General features: G+C 40.5%; 1 protein-coding gene across 12 annotated transcripts in view; it reads left to right on the forward strand.

Moving 5' to 3' along the window:
- Nucleotides 1-13944, forward strand: part of ZNF280B (zinc finger protein 280B) — a 43833-nt gene that overhangs the window by 5057 nt on the left and 24832 nt on the right. For 2 of the 12 annotated variants that reach the window (XM_063663138.1, XM_063663139.1), the window contains one exon: nt 13524-13646. The exons of 9 other annotated variants lie outside the window; for them this stretch is intronic. The gene's annotated coding sequence lies outside the window, so the exon portion shown is untranslated. Of the gene's footprint in view, nt 1-9671; nt 9790-13523; nt 13647-13944 lie in introns of all 12 variants that reach the window. One more of the 12 variants, XM_063663140.1, reaches the window with a different exon arrangement.

Below are 13944 nucleotides of genomic sequence, written 5' to 3' on the forward strand. Positions count from 1 at the left end.
ACTGCAACTGTCTTGGTCATACCAGCATATTTGGTAATCCTACGTATAATTTATTTGGTCTTCCAAGTCCTTGGTATCGGAGAAAAGTTCACTCTGCAAGGAGATATAACTGTTGCATCCTTGGGAGTGTATGACTCCCACTACAATTTATAAATTGACCACCTGATACTAGCTTAATTCTTTTTGTTAGCTAGATTAACTTGCATTGTTCCATTATCCTTGTTACGAATTGAGTCTGCTTAATGGTGCTTTGAAAATTTACCAGCGGTTGTTGGGAGATGGAGGGTTATACCAGCCTGTTGCTAGGCATTTTTTTTCTTTGAAATATAATTCATATGCCATAAAATTCATCCTTTGGAGTGTGAAATTGAATGGTTTTTAGTATTATATACTTACAAAATTGTACAACCATCAACAATATCCAATTCCAAGACATTTTCATCAACCCTAAAGAAACCTTGTATCCATTAGCAGTCACTCCCTATATTACTTTTCCATGGCTGCTATAACAAATTATCACAAACTTGGTGGCATACAACAACAAAAATTTATTCTCCCTTAGTTCGGGAGGTCAGAAGTCTAAAATAAGTTTCACAAGACCTAAATCAAGATGTTGGCAGGACTGTCCTCCCCTGGGAAACTCTAGCGGAGAATCCATTCTTTGCATCTTCTAGTTTGTGGATGTGACGTTCCTTGGCTTGTGACCATGTCACTCTAATCTTTGCTTATGTCTTCACATCACCTTTTCCTAGCGTATGTGTGAAATCTCCCTCTGCTTCTCTTACAAGGACATTTGTGATGGCATTTAGGGCCCACCTGTATAGTCCAGGATAATTTTCCCATCTGCAAAGATCCTTTTTCCAAATAAGGTATCATTTACAGGTTTAAGGGATTAGGATCTGATATTTTGGGGGCCATTTTTCAAACCTGCTATATTCCTTTCATTCCTCTTCATCAAGCCCATGGCAGCTGCTACTTTATTTCTGTCTATGAATTTGCCTTATTCTGGACATTTTGTATAAGTAAAATAATAAAATATGTGGCCTTTTGTGTCTGGTGTTATTCACTTAGTGTATTTTTAGGGTACACTGTATTGTATGCCTGTTTGTACTTCAATTTTTTATGGCTGAATAGTATTTCATTGTATGGATATACCACGGTTCGTTTATTCATTCATCAATTAATTTACATTTGGTTGTTTGCACTTTGTAGCAGCATTATGGCTATATTCCAGCTAGCTTATATATGTGTTATATTTTCAGTTCTCTTGGGTATATACCTAGGAGTGATATTGTTGGGTCATATGGTAACTCTATATTTAAATTTTGAGCAATTGCCAAACTTTTCCAAAGTACAAGTTTATATTACCACCAGCAGTATATGAGGGTTCAGATAGCTGCACATCCTCTGCAACACTTGAGATTGTTTTTGGTTATAACTAACCTAGTGGATGTGAAGTAATAGCTCATTGTGATTTTCATTTGCATTTCCTTAATGACTAATTATGTTGAGCAGCATTTCATGTGCTTCTTGGCCATTTGTGTATCTTCTTTGGAGAAGCGTTCAGATCCTTTGCCCATTTTTTTATTGTTTGTTTTTGAGACAGGGTCTCGCTCTGTTGCCCGGGCTGCAGTACAGTGACACAATTATGGCCCACTGCAACGTCGACCTCCCAGGCTCCAGTGATCCTCCCATCTCAGCTGCCACCCTGCCTCATTCCACCCCTGAGTAGCCGGGACTACAGGCGTGTGCCACCATGCCCAGCTAAATTTAAATTTTTTTTTTTTCTTGAGACAGTCTTGCTCTGGTACCAAGGTTGTAGTGCAGTGATGTAATCACAGGCATACTCTACCACATCCGGTTAATTTTTTAATTTTTTGTAGAGGTAGGGTCTCACTGTGTTGTACCAGCTGGTCTGGAATTCCTGAGCTAAGTCCTCTTCCCTCAGCCTCCCAAAATACTGGGATTGCAGGTATGAGCCACTCTGTGCCTGTGTTTTTAAATTTTTTGTAGAGAAGGGGTCTCACTACATTGCTTGGACTGATCTTCAACTCTTGGGCTCAAGCAGTCCTCCCATATCAGCCTTCCAAAGTGTTGGGATTACAGGCGTGAGCCACTGTGTCTGGCTTATTTTTTGTTTTTTATTTTATTTTATTTTTTTAACAGAGTCTCACTCTGTCGCCCAGGCTGGACTGCAGTGGCATGATCTCGGCTCACTATAACCTCTGTCTCCTGGGTTCAAGTGATTCTTCCTGCCTCAGCCTTTCGAGTAGCTGCGATTACAGGCGCATGCCACCATGCCGGCTAATTTTTGTATTTTTAGTAGAGACAGGGTTTCGCCATGTTGGCCAGGCTGGTCTCAAACTCCTGACTGTAAGTGATTCTCCCACCTTGGCCTCCCAGAGTGCTGGGATTACAGACGTGAGCCACCATGCCCAATTGGGGACTGTTTTTAAAATGAATTGTTTTATTGTGGTAAAAACGCATATAATTTACCACCTTAACCATTTTTAAATTAATAGTTCAATAGTTTCAAGTATATTTGCATTGATGTGAAACAGATCTCTAGAACTTTTTCATCTTGCAGAACTGAAACAATGCCCATCAAACAACAGACTCACCCTTTTCCTCTGCCCCTAGTCTTTGGTAACCATTACTCTACCTTCTGTTTTTTGATTTTTTGGTTTTTTTTTTTTTTTTTGAGACGGAGTCTTGGTGTGTTGCCCAGGCTGGAGTGCCGTGGTGTGATCTCCACTCACTGCAACTTCTGCCTCTCGGATTCAGGGGATTCTTCTGCCTCAGCTTCCGGAGTAGCTGGGACTACAGGTGTGTGCCACCACCACGCCCAGCTAATTTTTTTTTGGAACAGAGTTTCTCTCTTGTTGCCTAGGCTGGAGTGCAGTGGCGTGATCTCAGCTCACTGCATCCTTTGCCTCCTGGGTTCAAGCAATTCTCCTGCCTCAGCCTCCCAAGTAGCTGGGTTTACAGGTGCCTGCCACCACATCCGGCTAATTTTTGTATTTTTAGTAGAGACAGGGTTTTGCCATGTTGGTCAGGCTGGTCTAGAACTCCTGACCTCAGGTGATCTGCCCACCTCAGCCTCCCAAAGTGCTGGGATTACAGGTGTGAGCCACTGCTTCCGGCCTCTACTTTCTGTTTCTATGAATTTGACTATTTTAGTTACCTCATATAGGTGGAATTATACAAAAGTATTTGTCTTTTTTTGACTGGTTTATTTTATTTGGCATAATATCCTCAAGGTTCAAACATGTAGCATTACAGGTTTTCTTCCTTTTTAAGGTTGAATAATATTCTATTGTGTATATATATATATATATATATAATGTTTTGTTTATTCATTTTTGGGTAGACATTTGGGTTGCTTCCACCCCTTGGCTATTTTAATAGTCCTTCTGTGAATATGGGTGTGCCAATATCTCTTCGAGACCCTGCTTTCAATTCTTTTAGATGTATACCCAGAAGTAAGATTGCTAGAACATATAGTAGTTCTGTTTTTAATTTTATGAGGAATTTCTGTACTGTTTTCCATAGTAGTTATACCATTTTACAATCCAGTGACCGTGCATGAGGATTCTAATTTCTTTCCAACAATGTTTGTTTTTTAATAGTAGTCATCCTAGTAGGTGTGAGGTGGTATCTCATGGTGGTTTTAATGTGCATTGGTTTTATGATTAATGACACTGAATATATTTACTTGGTCTTTTGTATATCATCTGTGGAGAAATGTCTATTCAAGTTCTTTGCCCTTTTAAAAAATTGAGTTATTTGTATTTGTCATCTCCATTATAGTTTTACTTCTTGCTTTCCAATCTGAATGCTTTTTGCTTCCTTTTCTTGCCTAATTACCTTGGCTGTGAACCTCCAGTACAGTGTTGAGTCGAAGTGGTTAAAGTGGACATCTGTCTTGTTCCTGATCTTAGGGGCAGGGGTACTTTCAGTCTCACCATTAAGTATGATACTATAATAGCTGTGAGTCTCATACAGATGCCTTTGTCTGGTGGAGAAAGTTTCCTTCTATTCCTAATCATTTTGTTGTTTCAAATCATAAAAGGATGTTAGCTTTTGTCAAGTGTTTTTTCTGCAGGCAGGTGTAGTTTTTGTCCTTTATTAAAATGGTATAGGCTGGGCAAGGTGGCTCATGCCTGTAATCCCAGCACTTTGGGAGGCTGAGGCAGGCGGATCACCTGCAGTCGGGAGTTCGAGACAAGCCTGACCAAAATGGAGAAACCCTGTCTCTACTAAAAATACAAACGAATTAGCTGGGCGTAATGACGCATGCCTGTAATCCCAGCTACTCGGGAGGCAGAGGCAGGAGAATTGCTTGAACCCGGGAGGCGGAGGTTGTGGTCAGCCAAGATCGTGCCATTTCACTCCAGCCTGGGCAACAAGAATGAAACTCCGACTCAAAAAAAAAATTAAAATTAAAAAAAAATAAAAATGAAGTTAATGTTGGTTGATTTTCATAGAATGAACCATCCTTGTATTTTTAAAATAAATCCCACTTGGTCATGGTATGTAATCGTTATATATGTTGTTAGATTTTGTTTGCTAACATTTTGTTGAGGATTTTTGCTTCTGTAAGGGATACTGGCCAGGCGCGGTGGCTCACGCCTGTAATCCTAGCACTTTGGGAGGCCGAGGCGAGCGGATCACGAGGTCAGGAGATCGAGACCATCCTGGCTAACACAGTGAAACCCCGTCTCCACTAAAAAGTACAAAAAAATTAGCCGGGCGTGATGGTGGGCTCCTGTAGTCCCAGCTACTCGGGAGGCTGAGGCAGGAGAATGGCGTGAACCTGGGAGGCGGAGCTTGCAGTGAGCCAAGATCACGCCACTGCACTCCAGCCTGGGTGACAGAGCGAGACTCCATCTCAAAAAAAAAAAAAAAAGGATATTGGCCTGTAGTTTTCTTTTTTTATATGATTTCTTGGTTGGATTTTGGTATAAGAGTAATAACTGGCCTCATAGAAAGATGTGCAAAGTTTTCTCTCCACTTCTAATTTTTGGAAGAGTTAATGAAGGATTGGTGTTAATTCTTTTAAAAATGTTAAGAATTTACTAGCATAGCTATCTGATTTTGGGCTTTTCTTTGGGGAAGTTTTTTGATTACTAATTCTATCCCTTGTTTTGGATCCATTCATATTTTCTGTTTGTTCTTGAGTCAGTTCATTAGTTCGTGTCTTTCTAGGAATTTGTTTCATCTAGGTTATCTAATTTGTTGACAGATAATTTTTCATAGTATTCCGTTATAATTCTCTTTATTTCTGTGTGGTTGGTAGTAATATACCCTCTTTATTTTTAAAAAATAATTCATTGAGGTGAAAGTCACATAACATAAAATCAGTCATTTTAAAATAAACAATTTAGTGACATTTAGTGCATTTGTAATACTGTATGTGTGCTGCCTCTATCTAGTTCTGATACATTTCCATCATTCCAAAGTAATACCCCTTTACCCATTAAGCAGTTTCTCACCATTTTCCCTTTCGTATCTTCTGGCAACCACAAATCTTTGTTAAATATCTATGGATTTATCTATTTCTGATATTTCCTGTAAATGAAATCATACAATATATGAGCTTTTGTGCCTGACTTCTTTCACATGATATGTTTTCAGGGTTTACCCTGTTGTAGCATGTATCAGTGTATCGTTTCTTTTATGGCTGAATAAACATTCTATTGTATGTATATACCATGATTTGTTTATCTATTCATCCATTGATGGACATTTAGGTTGTTTCCACCTTTTGATTATTATGAATTGTTGCTATAAACATGTATACATGTACTTGAGTACCTTTATTTCTTTGAGTGTATACTTAGAAGTAGATTTGTAGGATCATAAGTCTATGTTTAACATTTTGAGGAACTGCCAAACCATTTTGTAATAAAATCTTTTGATTTTTACAAGCTTTTGTTAATTTTCAGGATCTGAAAAACAAGATTTTTGTAGTTTTTGCTAGTGTTCTCTTTGCTTTTATGAAGCAGCAGTTATTTGTAGGTCCTTATTCCACCATTCCCCTTAACTTCACCCTGTTGCTGGGCATTGAACAAATTGACTTTGTTATGCCTTTTTTTAGTTGTCTTTTTTGTGGTCCTCCACAACCCCTCTTTAAATCATTCTTCAAGCCCTTTAAAAACTCAGCTTTAGTGAAGAAACTTGACCCTGAACTATCAGACCACTTTTAGTTTGAACTGCCACCCTGTCAGATCTTCTTTGTAACCTCCGCCTCCCGGGTTCAATTGATTCTCTTGCCTCAGCCTACCAAGTAGCTGGGATTACAGGTGCCCACCACCATTCCCGGCGAATTTTTGTGTTTTTAGTAGAGATGGAGTTTCATCATGTTGGTCAGGCTGGTCTCAAACTCCTGACCTCAGGTTATCTGCCCACCTCGGCCTCCCAAAGTGCTGGGATTACAGGCGTGAGCCACTGCACCTGGCCTTTTTTTTTTTTTGAAAGATGGAGACCGAGATTCTGTTCATAGGAGGAAGGGAAGGAAAAGGGGAAAAATGACTGATTTTCTCTGTTGCTTAAGAGTAGATCCCAGGCTGGGCACAGTGGCTCACGCTTGTAATTCCAGCACTTTGGGAGGCTAAGGTGGGTGTATCACCTGAGGTTAGGAGTTTGAGAGTAGCCTGACCAATATGGTCAAACCCTGTCGCTACTGAAAATACAAAAATTAGATGGGCGTGGTAGCATGGGCCTGTAGTCCCAGCTACTTGGGAGGCCAATACAGGAGAATTGCTTGAACCCAGGAGGCGGAGGTTGCAGTGAGCCAAGATCACGGCACTGCACTCCAGCCTGGGTGACAGAACGAGACTCCCATCTCAAAAAAAAAAAAAAAAAGAGTAGATCCCACTCCTACTGGGGTAGGGAGATTAGACATGCAAAGACATATCAGATCTAACAGGTTTGTCTTCAAAAATCAATTCTCACCTCCCATGATGGGAGAAGCCAATAGGAGGGTTTCAATTCGAAAGAAAGCTGAGAGATCAGTGGATGATAACCCACCTTCCAGATTATTTCTGTGCATTCAAACAATGGCCCTTCTAGTAGATCATTGTTTTTTCTTTGTTTTTTTTGAGATGGAGTCTTGCTCTGTCACCCAGGCTGGAGTGCAGTGGCGCAATCTCGGCCCACTGCAATCTCTGCCTCCCGGGTTCAAGCAGTTTTCCTGCCTGAGGAGCTGGGATTACAGGTGCATGCCACCATGCCTGGCTAATTTTTGTATTTTTAGTAGAGATGGGGTTTCACCATGTTGGCCAGGCTGGTCTCAAACTCCTGACCTTGTGATCTGCCTGTGTCGGCCTCCCAAAGTGCTGGGATTACAGGCGTGAGCCACCGTGCCCAGCCTCTAGTAAACCGTTGTTGTAACCACACACAACTTTTTAACCACACACATACTCTTCTGAGGAAAGGCTTCCCCAAACTATTGGTCCTTATGATGAGATCTGGCCATACATATTTTTCTTCTGAACCCCAGGATTGTGGGGCTGTCACATTTCCTCTAACAGTACACCTTAGGAGCTCCCAGACTTGAAGAAAATTGGCTGTTTCCCACATTTGAACATTTTCCACTTTTTCCCTCAGTCTACCTTTTTGAATTGATTTCTGACTACTTCTAGATAACCTTTTTCCATTAATGAATATTTGAGTGCTTATTGTGTGCCAGGCACTGCTTTAGGCACTTGAGAGAAATCAGTAACAACAACAAAAACAAAACAAACTACTCCAACAGAAGAAACTAACAAACAGTCCAGTGGAGGAAGAAAGATAGTAAGTATAATAAAAATGCAAATTCTCTGGTGAAATGGAAGATGATGTTATAGAATTAGGAAAAAAATAATAGAGCAGGCTTAGAAGTTGAGGAGGTATAAGAGAATTGTAATTTTACGTAGTGTAGTCAGAATAAGTCTCATGGAGAAGGTAAATTTGGACATGCACTAAAAGGTCAGAGAGGTAACGAGTGGAAATAGTAGTAAGGATCTGTAAATTCTTCATTTTTCTCTCAGTCTAGTCTGTGGAAATTGTCATGTCTTTTGATAAGGAACGACCTTGGTTTAATAGTTACTCCCCTCCTAGACTCTCAGGCTAGATTTTTTTTTTTTAAATTTTTTTTTTTTAATTGAGACGGAGTCTTGCTCTTGTTGCCCAGGCTGGAGTGCAGTGGCACAGTCTTGTGCACAGTCTTGGCTCACTGCAACCTCTGCCTCCCAGGTTCAATTGATTCTCTTACCAAGTAGCTGGGATTACAGGAGCCCACCACCATGCCCGGCGAATTTTTGTATTTTTAGTAGAGATGGAGTTTCACCATGTTGGCCAGGCTGGTCTTGAACTCCTGACCTCAGGTTATCCACCCACCTCGGCCTCCCAAAGTGCTGGGATTACAGGCGTGAGCCACTGCGCCTGGCCTTTTTTTTTAAAGATGGAGTCTCACTGTGTCACCCAGGATGGAGTGCAGTGGCACAATCTCAACTCACTGCAACTTCTCCTGAGATGCTTGTGCCTCAGCCTCCTGAGTAGCTGAGACTATAGGTGTGCGCCACCATGCCTGGTTAATTTTTTGTATTTTTATTAGAGATGGGGTTTCCCCATGTTGTCCACACTGGTCTCGAACTCCTGACCTAAGTGATCCACCCACCTTGGCCTCCAAAAGTGCTGGGATTATAGGCGTGAGCCACCACACCTGGCCTCTCAGGCTAGTTTCAACCCTATTTTACATTTCTCTACCATCCTCAGCTTACTTTTGAAAAAGTATTTATTAAAAAATATTTATGAAAAAGTTATATTTTATTTTATTTATTTGCCCTGGGATGGAATACAAATGTTTGCTGTAGTTTTAAGGATTCTATAAAACTCCCATTTACTGCAAGGATCTCTGTTTAATGGGCATTGAATTCTAAGACAGCAAATGTGTAGAGTTATTTGTGGGGGTGGGGGACAAGTTTGAGAAAGAAGCAGTGGGGTGAAGAAAGTGATAGGCAAGGGAAGATGGTGGGGATAGGTACCATAGGAGTCCTGGTGGCCTAAAATCTAATCATAGAAGTTACTCAAGTGGGACTGATGCCTGAAAAAAACTTGTGTGGCTGTAACAGTGATCTACTAGAAGGGCCATTGTTTGAATGCACAGAAATAATCTGGAAGGTGGGTTATCATCCACTGATCTCTCAGCTTTCTTTGGAATTGAAGCCCTCCTATTGGCTTCTCCCATCACAGGGGTGTGAATTGACTTTTGAGGACAAATCTGTTAGATCTGATATGTCTTTGCATGTCTAACCTCCCTACCCCAGTATCTCAAGATTCTGGCAAATTGGAAAATAAGCATTCATTCATCCATTGGTGGACATTTGTAGAGAAGGGTCTCTGGACATCTAGAGGAGAAGAAAACTCTCATGGCCTAATGCCACCCTTGTTCTTAATGAACTTGTTCATTAACTTATTAGCTTTGTTCCTGATCCTTGCTCTATTCCTCTTTTTCATCTTGAATGATGGTTGGATGAAGGGTTAATCAGTATGGACAACAGCCAAAAATCTAACCAAGAGCAACTGGTTAGGAAGTCCAGCAGTGTTATTAGAACCCAGTTTAAGTTTTTCTTCTTTGCTTGTTTGATGGTTTATTAAAAACAGGAATTCATTTCTCACATTTTTAGGCTGGGAAGTTCAAGATCAAGATGCTGGACAATTTGGTTCCTTAGTGAAGGCTCTCTTCCTGGCTGGTGGATGACAGCCTTCTTGCTGTGTTCTGACATGACAGAAAGAGGAAGCAATGTCTGTGGTATCTCCTCTTATAAGGGCGCCAATCACATCATGAGGGCCCTATCCTCATGAACATCTTAACCTGATTATCACCCAAAGGCCCCATCTCTATATACCATCACATTGGGGGTTATAGCTTCAGTATACAAATTTGGGGGTGGGGGGAACACAGTTCATCCCATAGCATAACCCAAATTATGTATACGTAAAATATTCTCTAGAATTGGAGGAATCATTTAATGCTTAGGAATAGAGGAGTGATATAATTACAGTTGTGTTTTAAGATCCATCTTGTGTTGGTGTGTTATATAATTTGAAGGACAGAGAAAAGAGACAGAACAATTTAGGGTCTAGTACAAGTGTACAAAAATGAAGTAACCAGTGGACCTAAACCTAGAAGTTGCAGCCTGGGCTGAGGGCCATTAATAGGAATGGACATGAAAGGTAGAATGAGCGATGCTCTAAAAGTTATTTAAAATGGCTTATAAGGTACTTTGACATTTTCTGGGAGGTAGAGGAGGTTTGAACAGGTTTAAAAAATAGAGAGTGAAAAAATGAATCCAATGAGACACTTTAATTCTTAAAGACTAAGCAGTTAACAGCAATATTATCAGAAATAGGTGTGCACTAAGTCAGTTTTAGCAGAAAGAGCACAAAACCAGAATTCAGGAATTAGGCATCTTAGTACTAACTCTGTCTACAAACCCTCCATATAACTTTAGTAAATCATAAACTTTTGGGGGCTTTAAAAATTAATCTTCAGATTGGCCGGGCATGGTGGCTTACGCCTGTAATCTCAGCACTTTGGGAGGCCAAGGCAGGCAGATCATGAGGTCAGGAGATGAAGACCATCCCAGCCATCATGGTGAAACCCCGTCTCTACTAAAAATACAAAAATTAGCTGGGCGTGGTGGCGCACCTGTAATCCCAGCTACTTGGGAGGCTGAGGCAGGAGAATAACTTGAACTCGGGAAGCAGAGGTTGCAGTGAGCCGAGATCGTGCCACTGCACTTCAGCCTGGGTGACAGAGCAAGACTCCGTCTTGAAAAAGAAAAAATAATAACAATAATAAACTAATTAATCTTCAGATAAATCTAATGGCCATGCTGTCAGATTATAGTCTGATTTTTTAGGATACTGGAGAATATTAATTATTGTGAAGTACAATATTTTCTTTTTTTTTTTTGAGATGCAGTCTCGCACTGTCACCCTGCTGGAGTGCGGTGACGTGATCTCGGCTTACTGCAACCTCTGCCTCCTGGGTTCAAGTGATTCTCCTGCCTCAGCCTCCTGAGTAGCTGGGATTACAGGTGTCCACCACCACGCCCAGCTAATTTTTTGTATTTTTAGTAGAGACAGGGTTTCACTATGTTGGCCAGGCTGGTCTCCAACTCCTAACCTTGTGATCCACCTGCCTTGGCCTCCCAAAGTGCTGGGATTACAGGCATGAGCCACCGTGCCCGGCCAGATATTTTCTTTAGAGAGGATGTTAGAAAATATATTTAGAATTACCTAGAGGTAGTTACTGGAACTGTGGAAGTGATCCTGAGAAGAAGATTGGATTTGGGCAGGAGTTTTCCCACAGGACATTTGGTAATTCCTGGAGCCATTTTTAGTTGCCACCCTGGGGGACTACTGCTGGTTTCTAGTGGGTAGAGATCACAGATGCTACTAAACATCCTACAGTGCTCTCGACAGCCCCCAGCAAAGAATTATCTAGTCCCAGATGTCAGTAATGCTTAGGAACCACTGGGCTAGGTGGCATCATCCTGGAGTTAGGCGATTGAAGTTGTATATAGACAGACTAAACCAATTTTAGTTGACTCCAGAGAGCAGTGTATTCATATCTGCCTTATATTTTTTCTGGCATTATATATCTACTAATTAAGCTGTAAATCACTATTCATGATACATCAGTTTGTATATAGTTGACAATGCTTAATATTGTATTCTTTTTAAATTCACTTTCAAGGTGATACACATATTTATAGGAATAAATATTGTCTATATGTTCCAAAATTAGATACTGATATCCTAATTAAAATTAAAACAATGTGCATGGCATATATTAGATGTCAGTTTAATTTTTATGCTTTGGATTATGCTGATTTGAAGGGTCCACATTGGGATACAGTGAATCTTGATATGTTTTTAGAAATTGGTGAGTTATGAACCTTGGTTTCTAGTGCCTACATTTTGCTAGCATTAGACCAGTTTTTGAAACAACTAGTAGTGACCTAGTGTTGAGGCTTAACTTGATTTTGTGGGTCAGTGGTTAATTTAAGAAAAATGAGGCTGGGCGCAGCTCAGGCTTGTAATCCATGGCTCGTGCTTGTAATCCCAGCACTTTGGGAGGCCGAGGCTGATGAATCACAAGGTCAGGAGTTCAAGACCAGCCTGGCCAACACAGTGAAACCTGGTCTCTACTAAAAAATACAAAAATTAGCTGGGTGTGGTGGCATGTGCCTGTAATCCCAGCTACCCTGGAGGCTGAGTCAGGAGACTTGCTTGAACCCGGGAGGCAGAGGTTGTAGTGAGCTGAGATTGCGCCACTGTACTCCAGCCTGGGCAACAGAGCTAGACTCCGTCTCAAAAAAAAAAAAAAAGAAAAAGACAAGAAAAATGAAATAGAAAATTTTAGAATGCAGCCTGTGTAGTAAAGGTAGTTATTATTTATGTGTATGTGCTTGTGTAATTGGGCTCCATATAACTTTTTTTTTTTTTAAACTATTGGTTGTGGTCAAATATTTGTAAAAAGCTAGCAGCTTTAAGTCCTTTATTGGCCTACGGAATTTCCAATGGATAAAGTTCTCAGAGTAAATTCATAGAAAATGTGGAATTAATGGAGCATAATCTTCTTTAAAAATAAAGGATCTTATGACGGAGAGTCGCTATTTATTGATTCATTTAACAAATTTCAGTATTTGTTGAGCACCTGTCCTGTGCCAGACACTGTTCTTTGTGCTGGGTATACAACAGTCAACAAAAGGTACAATACCTGCCCTTTTGAGTTTAAGTTCCACTGGATGGACAATAGAAAATAATCAAATAAATAGGATTGTAATATGTTAAATGGTGATAGGGCTTTGGGGATGAAAGAAAAGGGAAAAGAGATTAGGAATATGGGTTAGAGGTTGGTTGGAATATTTGAGAACCTCACAGAGAGGGATACTTGGAATAGAGCCCTAAGGGCAGTGAGGAGCTAGCCATGCAGATACCCAAATGATCATTCATATTGGAAGGAACAAGGGCTTTGAGCAAGGAAAAGAGCTTAGTATGTTCAAGAAATAGCAGGGAGGGCCAGGTGCAGTTGCTCACGCCTATAATCCTAGCACTTTGGGAGGCCAAGGCACATGGATCACCTGAGATAAGGAATTTGAGACCAGTCTAGTCAACATGGTGAAACCCGATCTCTACTGAAAATACAAAAATTAGCTGGATGTGGTGGTGCATGCCTGTAGTCCCAGCTACTCAGGAGGATGAGGCACGAGAATCACTTGAACCTGGAAGGTGGAGGTTGCAGTGAGCTGAAATATATACCTGGGTGATAAAGCGGGACTCCATCTCAAAAAAATAAAATTTAATTTAAAAAATTAAAATAAATAAAATAAATAGCAAGGAGGTTAGTGTGGCGACAGTGAAGTGGATAGTGGAGAGTAGTGTGAGATAACTGCAGGAGCAGTATGTGGGGTTGGTAGTGTAGTCTTCTAGGCATTGGTAATACTTGGTCTTTTACTCTCAATCAGAAAGCCATTGGAGGGTTTTGAGCAGAACAATGATACAGTCTGACTTTGTTTAACACAATCAATCTGCTTGCTATGTGGAGAAGAGATTGAGGAGGAAGCACTGTTGCGTTTTAAGTTCAGTGGGTAAGTCAGACCTGGAGGGGAAAATTTAGGAGGCATTAGTGAATGGATTATAATTAAGGCCATGAGTTGGGATGAGATTATCTGCCTGGCACTTGACATTGTGCTATGCTGTTTGTTGGTTATGTGTGGGCACCATAACTCTATAAATTTAATACCTCTTTCCTATATTAATGTTTATGAGCTTACTATATATGAATCAATTGAGATATGTACATTTAATGTAATTTTCTTCCAATTCCACTACAAATCAAGCTGCCATTGAATAGGTGGTGCTTTTAAAAAACCAGGTATTACTGTA

Source organism: Pongo pygmaeus, chromosome 23 (genome assembly GCF_028885625.2).
Source record: "Pongo pygmaeus isolate AG05252 chromosome 23, NHGRI_mPonPyg2-v2.0_pri, whole genome shotgun sequence".
Lineage (NCBI taxonomy): Eukaryota > Metazoa > Chordata > Mammalia > Primates > Hominidae > Pongo > Pongo pygmaeus.